The sequence below is a fragment of the Saccoglossus kowalevskii genome, chromosome 20 (assembly GCF_978046115.1).
Source record: "Saccoglossus kowalevskii chromosome 20, keSacKowa6.1, whole genome shotgun sequence".
Lineage (NCBI taxonomy): Eukaryota > Metazoa > Hemichordata > Enteropneusta > Harrimaniidae > Saccoglossus > Saccoglossus kowalevskii.
The window spans coordinates 30,521,429-30,531,647 of NC_140660.1; positions in this window are offsets into that span (position 1 = coordinate 30,521,429).

The following is a 10,219-nucleotide window of genomic DNA, read 5'->3' on the forward strand; positions in this document are numbered from 1 at the left end:
CTGGATAATTGCCAAGTTATACATAATATGTTGTCATAGTTCATGTTACTGTGTGCATGAATGTGAATCTGGATAATTGCCAAGTTATACATAATATGTTGCCATAGTTCATGTTACTGTGTGCATGAATGTGAATCTGGATAATTGCCAAGTTAGACATAATATGTTGCCATAATTCATGTTACTGTGTGCATGAATGTGAATCTGGATAATAGCCAAGTTATACATAATATGTTGGCATAATTCATGTTACTGTGTGCATGAATGTGAATCTGGATAATTGCCAATTTATTCATAATATGTTGCCATAATTCATGTCACTGTGTGCATGAATGTGAATCTGGAGAATTGCCAAGTTATACATAATATGTTGGCATAATTCATGTTACTGTGTGCATGAATGTGAATCTGGATAATTGCCAAGTTATACATAATATGTTGCCATAGTTCATGTTACTGTGTGCATGAATGTGAATCTGGATAATTGCCAAGTTATACAGAATATGTTGCCATAATTCATGTTACTGTGTGCATGAATGTGAATCTGAATAATTGCCAAGTTATACATAATATGTTGACATAATTCATATTACTGTGGCATGAATGTGAATCTGGATAACTGCCAAGTTATACATAATATGTTGGTATAATTCATATTACTGTGTGCATGAATGTGAATCTGGAGAAGTGATAAGTTATACATAATATGTTGGCATAATTCATGTTACTGTGTGCATGAATGTGAATCTGGAGAATTGCCAAGTTATACATAATATGTTGGCATAATTCATGTTACTGAGTGCATGAATGTGAATCTGGATAATTGCCAAGTTATACATAATATGTTGCCATAATTCATGTTCCCCTGTGCATGAATGTGAATCTGGATAATTGCCAAGTTATTATAATATGTTGACATAATTCATGTTACTGTGTGCATGAATGTTAATCTAGATAATTGCCAAGTTATACATAATATGTTGCCATAATTCATGTTAATGTGTGCATGAATGTGAATCTGGAGAATTGCCAAGTTATACATAATATGTTGGCATAATTCATGTTACTGTGTGCATGAATGTGAATCTGGATAATTGCCAAGTTATACATATTATCTTGCCATAATTCATGTTACTGTGTGCATGAATGTGAATCTGGAATATTGCCAAGTTATACAGAATATGTTGTCATAATTCATGTTACTGTGTGCATGAATGTGAATCTGAATAATTGCCAAGTTATACATAATATGTTGTCATAATTCATATTACTGTGTGCATGAATGTGAATCTGGATAACTGCCAAGTTATACATAATATGTTGGTATAATTCATATTACTGTGTGCATGAATGTGAATCTGGAGAAATGCCAAGTTATACATAATATGTTGGCATAATTCATGTTACTGTGTGCATGCATGTGAATCTGGATAATTGCCAAGTAATACATAATATGTTGGCACAATTCATGTTACTGTGTGCATGAATGTGAATCTGGATAATTGCCAATTTATTCATAATATGTTGCCATAATTCATGTCACTGTGTGCATGAATGTGAATCTGGAGAATTGCCAAGTTATACATAATATGTTGGCATAATTCATGTCACTGTGTGCATGAATGTGAATCTGGAGAATTGCCAAGTTATACATAATATGTTGGCATAATTCATGTTACTGTGTGCATGAATGTGAATCTGGATAATTGCCAAGTTATACATAATATGTTGTCATAGTTCATGTTACTGTGTGCATGAATGTGAATCTGGATAATTGCCAAGTTATACATAATATGTTGCCATAGTTCATGTTACTGTGTGCATGAATGTGAATCTGGATAATTGCCAAGTTAGACATAATATGTTGCCATAATTCATGTTACTGTGTGCATGAATGTGAATCTGGATAATAGCCAAGTTATACATAATATGTTGGCATAATTCATGTTACTGTGTGCATGAATGTGAATCTGGATAATTGCCAATTTATTCATAATATGTTGCCATAATTCATGTCACTGTGTGCATGAATGTGAATCTGGAGAATTGCCAAGTTATACATAATATGTTGGCATAATTCATGTTACTGTGTGCATGAATGTGAATCTGGATAATTGCCAAGTTATACATAATATGTTGCCATAGTTCATGTTACTGTGTGCATGAATGTGAATCTGGATAATTGCCAAGTTATACAGAATATGTTGCCATAATTCATGTTACTGTGTGCATGAATGTGAATCTGAATAATTGCCAAGTTATACATAATATGTTGACATAATTCATATTACTGTGGCATGAATGTGAATCTGGATAACTGCCAAGTTATACATAATATGTTGGTATAATTCATATTACTGTGTGCATGAATGTGAATCTGGAGAAGTGATAAGTTATACATAATATGTTGGCATAATTCATGTTACTGTGTGCATGAATGTGAATCTGGAGAATTGCCAAGTTATACATAATATGTTGGCATAATTCATGTTACTGTGTGCATGAATGTGAATCTGGATAATTGCCAAGTTATACATAATATGTTGCCATAGTTCATGTTACTGTGTGCATGAATGTGAATCTGGATAATTGCCAAGTTATACATAATATGTTGCCATAGTTCATGTTACTGTGTGCATGAATGTGAATCTGGATAATAGCCAAGTTATACATAATATGTTGGCATAATTCATGTTACTGTGTGCATGAATGTGAATCTGGATAATTGCCAATTTATTCATAATATGTTGCCATAATTCATGTCACTGTGTGCATGAATGTGAATCTGGAGAATTGCCAAGTTATACATAATATGTTGGCATAATTCATGTTACTGTGTGCATGAATGTGAATCTGGATAATTGCCAAGTTATACATAATATGTTGCCATAGTTCATGTTACTGTGTGCATGAATGTGAATCTGGATAATTGCCAAGTTATACAGAATATGTTGCCATAATTCATGTTACTGTGTGCATGAATGTGAATCTGAATAATTGCCAAGTTATACATAATATGTTGACATAATTCATATTACTGTGGCATGAATGTGAATCTGGATAACTGCCAAGTTATACATAATATGTTGGTATAATTCATATTACTGTGTGCATGAATGTGAATCTGGAGAAGTGATAAGTTATACATAATATGTTGGCATAATTCATGTTACTGTGTGCATGAATGTGAATCTGGAGAATTGCCAAGTTATACATAATATGTTGGCATAATTCATGTTACTGAGTGCATGAATGTGAATCTGGATAATTGCCAAGTTATACATAATATGTTGCCATAATTCATGTTCCCCTGTGCATGAATGTGAATCTGGATAATTGCCAAGTTATTATAATATGTTGACATAATTCATGTTACTGTGTGCATGAATGTTAATCTAGATAATTGCCAAGTTATACATAATATGTTGCCATAATTCATGTTAATGTGTGCATGAATGTGAATCTGGAGAATTGCCAAGTTATACATAATATATTGGCATAATTCATGTTACTGTGTGCATGAATGTGAATCTGGATAATTGCCAAGTTATACATATTATCTTGCCATAATTCATGTTACTGTGTGCATGAATGTGAATCTGGAATATTGCCAAGTTATACAGAATATGTTGTCATAATTCATGTTACTGTGTGCATGAATGTGAATCTGAATATTTGCCAAGTTATACATAATATGTTGTCATAATTCATATTACTGTGTGCATGAATGTGAATCTGGATAACTGCCAAGTTATACATAATATGTTGGTATAATTCATATTACTGTGTGCATGAATGTGAATCTGGAGAAATGCCAAGTTATACATAATATGTTGGCATAATTCATGTTACTGTGTGCATGCATGTGAATCTGGATAATTGCCAAGTTATACATAGTATGTTGTCATAGTTCATGTTACTGTGTGCATGAATGTGAATCTGGATAATTGCCAAGTTATACATAATATGTTGCCATAGTTCATGTTACTGTGTGCATGAATGTGAATCTGGATAATTGCCAAGTTAGACATAATATGTTGCCATAATTCATGTTACTGTGTGCATGAATGTGAATCTGGATAATAGCCAAGTTATACATAATATGTTGGCATAATTCATGTTACTGTGTGCATGAATGTGAATCTGGATAATTGCCAATTTATTCATAATATGTTGCCATAATTCATGTCACTGTGTGCATGAATGTGAATCTGGAGAATTGCCAAGTTATACATAATATGTTGGCATAATTCATGTTACTGTGTGCATGAATGTGAATCTGGATAATTGCCAAGTTATACATAATATGTTGCCATAGTTCATGTTACTGTGTGCATGAATGTGAATCTGGATAATTGCCAAGTTATACATAATATGTTGGCATAATTCATATAACTGTGTGCATGAATGTGAGTCTGGATAACTGCCAAGTTATACATAATATGTTGCCATAATTCATGTTACTGTGTGCATGAATGTGAATCTGGAGAATTGCCAAGTTATACATAATATGTTGGCATAATTCATGTTATTGTGTGCATGAATGTGAATCTGGATAATAGCCAAGTTATACATAATATGTTGCCATAATTCATGTTACTGTGTGCATGAATGTGAATCTGAATAATTGCCAAATTATACATAATATGTTGGCATAATTCATGTCACTGTGTGCATGAATGTGAATCTGGATAATTGCCAAGTTATACATAATATGTTGGCATATTTCATGTCACTGTGTGCATGAATGTGAATCTGGATAATAGCCAAGTTATACATAATATGTTGCCATAATTCATGTTACTGTGTGCATGAATGTGAATCTGGATAATTGCCAAGTTATAATAATATATTGACATAATTCATGTTACTGTGTGCATGAATGTTAATCTAGATAATTGCCAAGTTATACATAATATGTTGTCATAATTCATATTACTGTGTGCATGAATGTGAATCTGGATAACTGCTATGTTATACATAATATGTTGGTATAATTCATATTACTGTGTGCATGAATGTGAATCTGGAGAAGTGCCAAGTTATACATAATATGTTGGCATAATTCATGTTACTGTGTGCATGAATGTGAATCTGGATAATTGCCAAGTTATACATAATATGTTGTCATAGTTCATGTTACTGAGTGCATGAATGTGAATCTGGATAATTGCCAAGTTATACATAATATGTTGGCATAATTCATGTTACTGTGTGCATGAATGTGAATCTGGATAATTGCCAAGTTATACATAATATGTTGCCATAATTCATGTTACTGTGTGCATGAATGTGAATCTGGATAATTGCCAAGTTATACATAATATGTTGTCATAATTCATATTACTGTGTGCATGAATGTGAATCTGGATAACTGCCAAGTTATACATAATATGTTGGTATAATTCATATTACTGTGTGCATGAATGTGAATCTGGAGAAATGCCAAGTTATACATAATATGTTGGCATAATTCATGTTACTGTGTGCATGCATGTGAATCTGGATAATTGCCAAGTTATACATAATATGTTGTCATAGTTCATGTTACTGTGTGCATGAATGTGAATCTGGATAATTGCCAAGTTATACATAATATGTTGCCATAGTTCATGTTACTGTGTGCATGAATGTGAATCTGGATAATTGCCAAGTTATACATAATATGTTGCCATAATTCATGTTACTGTGTGCATGAATGTGAATATGGACGATTGCCAATTTATACATAGTATATTGTCATAATTCATGTTATTGTGTGCATGAATGTGAATCTGGATAATAGCCAAGTTATACATAATATGTTGCCATAATTCATGTTACTGTGTGCATGAATGTGAATCTGAATAATTGCCAAGTTATACATAATATGTTGGCATAATTCATGTCACTGTGTGCATGAATGTGAATCTGGATAATTGCCAAGTTATACATAATATGTTGGCATATTTCATGTCACTGTGTGCATGAATGTGAATCTGGATAATAGCCAAGTTATACATAATATGTTGCCATAATTCATGTTACTGTGTGCATGAATGTGAATCTGGATAATTGCCAAGTTATGCATAATATGTTGGCATAATTCATGTTCCCTGTGCATGAATGTGAATCTGGATAATTGCCAAGTTATAATAATATGTTGCCATAATTCATGTTCATGTGTGCATGAATGTGAATCTGGATAATTGCCAAGTTATACATAATATGTTGTCATAATTCATGTTACTGTGTGCATGAATGTTAATCTAGATAATTGCCAAGTTATACATAATATGATGCCATAATTCATGTTACTGTGTGCATGAATGTGACTCTGGAGAATTGCCAAGTTATACATAATATGTTGGCATAATTCATGTTACTGTGTGCATGAATGTGAATCTGGATAATTGCCAAGTTATACACAATATGTTGCCATAGTTCATGTTACTGTGTGCATGAATGTGAATCTGGATAATTGCCAAGTTATACATAATATGTTGCCATAGTTCATGTTACTGTGTGCATGAATGTGAATCTGGATAATTGCCAAGTTATACAGAATATGTTGCCATAATTCATGTTACTGTGTGCATGAATGTGAATCTGAATAATTGCCAAGTTATACATAATATGTTGTCATAATTCATATTACTGTGTGCATGAATGTGAATCTGGATAACTGCCAAGTTATACATAATATGTTGCCATAATTCATGTTCATGTGTGCATGAATGTGAATCTGGATAATTGCCAAGTTATGCATAATATGTTGGCATAATTCATGTTCCCCTGTGCATGAATGTGAATCTGGATAATTGCCAAGTTATAATAATATATTGACATAATTCATGTTACTGTGTGCATGAATGTTAATCTAGATAATTGCCAAGTTATACATAATATGTTGCCATAATTCATGTTACTGTGTGCATGAATGTGAATCTGGCGAATTGCCAAGTTATACATAATATGTTGCCATAGTTCATGTTACTGTGTGCATAATGTGAATCTGGATAATTGCCAAGTTATACATAATATGTTGCCATAATTCATGTTACTGTGTGCATGAATGTGAATATGGACGATTGCCAATTTACACATAGTATATTGTCATAATTCATGTTATTGTGTGCATGAATGTGAATCTGGATAATAGCCAAGTTATACATAATATGTTGCCATAATTCATGTTACTGTGTGCATGAATGTGAATCTGAATAATTGCCAAGTTATACATAATATGTTGGCATAATTCATGTCACTGTGTGCATGAATGTGAATCAGGATAATTGCCAAGTTATACATAATATGTTGCCATAGTTCATGTTACTGTGTGCATGAATGTGAATCTGGATAATTGCCAAGTTATACAGAATATGTTGCCATAATTCATGTTACTGTGTGCATGAATGTTAATCTAGATAATTGCCAAGTTATACATAATATGATGCCATAATTCATGTTACTGTGTGCATGAATGTGACTCTGGAGAATTGCCAAGTTATACATAATATGTTGGCATAATTCATGTTACTGTGTGCATGAATGTGAATCTGGATAATTGCCAAGTTATACACAATATGTTGCCATAGTTCATGTTACTGTGTGCATGAATGTGAATCTGGATAATTGCCAAGTTATACATAATATGTTGCCATAGTTCATGTTACTGTGTGCATGAATGTGAATCTGGATAATTGCCAAGTTATACAGAATATGTTGCCATAATTCATGTTACTGTGTGCATGAATGTGAATCTGAATAATTGCCAAGTTATACATAGTATGTTGTCATAATTCATATTACTGTGTGCATGAATGTGAATCTGGATAACTGCCAAGTTATACATAATATGTTGCCATAATTCATGTTCATGTGTGCATGAATGTGAATCTGGATAATTGCCAAGTTATGCATAATATGTTGGCATAATTCATGTTCCCCTGTGCATGAATGTGAATCTGGATAATTGCCAAGTTATAATAATATATTGACATAATTCATGTTACTGTGTGCATGAATGTTAATCTAGATAATTGCCAAGTTATACATAATATGTTGCCATAATTCATGTTACTGTGTGCATGAATGTGAATCTGGCGAATTGCCAAGTTATACATAATATGTTGCCATAGTTCATGTTACTGTGTGCATGAATGTGAATCTGGATAATTGCCAACTTATACATAATATGTTGCCATAATTCATGTTACTGTGTGCATGAATGTGAATATGGACGATTGCCAATTTATACATAGTATATTGTCATAATTCATGTTATTGTGTGCATGAATGTGAATCTGGATAATAGCCAAGTTATACATAATATGTTGCCATAATTCATGTTACTGTGTGCATGAATGTGAATCTGAATAATTGCCAAGTTATACATAATATGTTGGCATAATTCATGTCACTGTGTGCATGAATGTGAATCAGGATAATTGCCAAGTTATACATAATATGTTGGCATATTTCATGTCACTGTGTGCATGAATGTGAATCTGGATAATAGCCAAGTTATACATAATATGTTGCCATAATTCATGTTACTGTGTGCATGAATGTGAATCTGGATAATTGCCAAGTTATGCATAATATGTTGGCATAATTCATGTTCCCTGTGCATGAATGTGAATCTGGATAATTGCCAAGTTATAATAATATGTTGCCATAATTCATGTTCATGTGTGCATGAATGTGAATCTGGATAATTGCCAAGTTATACATAATATGTTGTCATAATTCATGTTACTGTGTGCATGAATGTTAATCTAGATAATTGCCAAGTTATACATAATATGATGCCATAATTCATGTTACTGTGTGCATGAATGTGACTCTGGAGAATTGCCAAGTTATACATAATATGTTGGCATAATTCATGTTACTGTGTGCATGAATGTGAATCTGGATAATTGCCAAGTTATACACAATATGTTGCCATAGTTCATGTTACTGTGTGCATGAATGTGAATCTGGATAATTGCCAAGTTATACATAATATGTTGCCATAATTCATGTTACTGTGTGCATGAATGTGAATCTGGATAATTGCCAAGTTATACATAATATGTTGTCATAATTCATATTACTGTGTGCATGAATGTGAATCTGGATAACTGCCAAGTTATACATAATATGTTGGTATAATTCATATTACTGTGTGCATGAATGTGAATCTGGAGAAATGCCAAGTTATACATAATATGTTGGCATAATTCATGTTACTGTGTGCATGCATGTGAATCTGGATAATTGCCAAGTTATACATAATATGTTGTCATAGTTCATGTTACTGTGTGCATGAATGTGAATCTGGATAATTGCCAAGTTATACATAATATGTTGCCATAGTTCATGTTACTGTGTGCATGAATGTGAATCTGGATAATTGCCAAGTTATACATAATATGTTGCCATAATTCATTTTACTGTGTGCATGAATGTGAATATGGACGATTGCCAATTTATACATAGTATATTGTCATAATTCATGTTATTGCGTGCATGAATGTGAATCTGGATAATAGCCAAGTTATACATAATATGTTGCCATAATTCATGTTACTGTGTGCATGAATGTGAATCTGAATAATTGCCAAGTTATACATAATATGTTGGCATAATTCATGTCACTGTGTGCATGAATGTGAATCTGGATAATTGCCAAGTTATACATAATATGTTGGCATATTTCATGTCACTGTGTACATGAATGTGAATCTGGATAATAGCCAAGTTATACATAATATGTTGCCATAATTCATGTTACTGTGTGCATGAATGTGAATCTGGATAATTGCCAAGTTATGCATAATATGTTGGCATAATTCATGTTCCCTGTGCATGAATGTGAATCTGGATAATTGCCAAGTTATAATAATATGTTGCCATAATTCATGTTCATGTGTGCATGAATGTGAATCTGGATAATTGCCAAGTTATACATAATATGTTGTCATAATTCATGTTACTGTGTGCATGAATGTTAATCTAGATAATTGCCAAGTTATACATAATATGATGCCATAATTCATGTTACTGTGTGCATGAATGTGACTCTGGAGAATTGCCAAGTTATACATAATATGTTGGCATAATTCATGTTACTGTGTGCATGAATGTGAATCTGGATAATTGCCAAGTTATACATAATATGTTGCCATAATTCATGTTACTGTGTGCATGAATGTGAATCTGGATAATTGCCAAGTAATACAGAATATGTTGC